General features: G+C 44.2%; 1 long non-coding RNA gene across 1 annotated transcript in view; it reads right to left on the bottom strand.

Annotated features, from left to right (window-relative positions):
* The window catches only part of LOC116701707 (uncharacterized), a 14,538-nt gene extending 13,661 nt beyond the window's left edge, over positions 1-877 (bottom strand). The window contains exon 1 of the long non-coding RNA XR_004334988.1: positions 866-877. This is a non-coding gene — a long non-coding RNA (uncharacterized LOC116701707). The remainder of the gene's footprint in view (positions 1-865) is intronic.
* Between the last annotated feature and the right edge of the window lie 524 nt (positions 878-1,401).

The following is a 1,401-nucleotide window of genomic DNA, read 5'->3' as shown; positions in this document are numbered from 1 at the left end:
AATTTTACTCAACCTCAGCCAATCGTCAGCATTATGCGATTGCCTCGTGCACTGCCCACTAACCAAGGAAGAAAAAAAGTATTTGCCTCTCTGCTCAGAGATCAAGTTGGTCTGATGTAAAAACAGCTTCAATTATGGTAACGTGCCACATTTTTTGAATGTAACGGTAATGGTGTTATTAAGATGGGAAGAGTAATCAATTAGATTACTTGTTACCGAAAAAGTAACGCAGTTATTTTATAACGCCGTTATTCCCATCACTGTAGAGCGCACTCTATAAAATATAAAGTCCCAACAATTCCCGAAAGAGCAAGCATGGTGCAACAGTGCAACCATGCATAGTGGCGAGGAAAGGCCCAGGCTCTAGGTAGGCGGTGTCTGATGGGGTCGGTTGGGGGTCAGATGCACTGTGGCAGTAACAAAATGGAAGAGTGACTAAAAAGTGGTAGTAGTAGTAGCTGCAGGGCTTTAAAGTATGTAGCGTGGCACAGCAGGGCATAGCAGGCCGCAGCAGAGCACCGCAGGGTGTAGTGCAGCAGGACCACAGCAACAGCTGCAACCAAAATCTTGGTGCCATCCTAATCAAAATTATAGTTCTAGGTTAGTAAACTCCCCAGAGCTAGGTTAGTAACAGGCATTTCTGGGACAGGATGCATACAAATGGAAAGGGAGAGGAGAGAGGAACTCAGTGCGTCAAAGGAAGGAAATCCCTCGGCAGTCTAGAACTACAACAGCATAACTAAGAGAGACAAGTTGAGGAGAGGAGTCTGGTCGGGCTAGAACTCCCCCTTCCCTGATCGGGCTGTACTGGCCTGCCTCCCTCTACTTTTATTACATTATTGATTATATGGTAAATTGATCTGACGACTATGAAGAAAAGCAGGTGGGCCTGGCCAGGCACTGCAACTCTTTACTCCCTAACTATAAGCTTTATTAAAGTGGAGGGTTTTTAGATTATTCTTAAATGTGGTAATGGAGTCTGCCTCCCAAACCCAGGTTGGGAGCTGGTTCCACAGGAGAGGAGCCTGATAGCTGAAGGCTATGGCTCCTATTCTACTTTTAGAAACTCTAGGAACCACAAGTAGCTCTGAATTCTGGGAGCATAGGGCTCTAGTGGGACAATAAGGATCTAAGAGCTCTTATAGATATTTTGGTGCTAGACCATTTAGAGCTTTGTAGGTCAGGAGAATTATTTTAAATTTAATTCTGGATTTTACAGGAAGCCAATGCAAAGAAGCTGATACAGGAGAAACATGATCTCTTTTCTTAGTTCTTGTCAGAACATGCGCTGCTGCACTCTGGATCAGCTGGAGAGTCTTAAGGGACTTGTTTGAGCATCCTGATAATAAGGAATTACAGTAGTTCAGCCTGGAAGTAACAAATGCATGGACTAGTTTTTCA

The sequence above is a fragment of the Etheostoma spectabile genome, chromosome 14 (genome assembly GCF_008692095.1).
Source record: "Etheostoma spectabile isolate EspeVRDwgs_2016 chromosome 14, UIUC_Espe_1.0, whole genome shotgun sequence".
Taxonomy (NCBI): domain Eukaryota; kingdom Metazoa; phylum Chordata; class Actinopteri; order Perciformes; family Percidae; genus Etheostoma; species Etheostoma spectabile.
The sequence above is the reverse complement of the archived record's forward strand: the minus strand, read 5'-3'. Positions and strand labels throughout refer to the sequence as shown.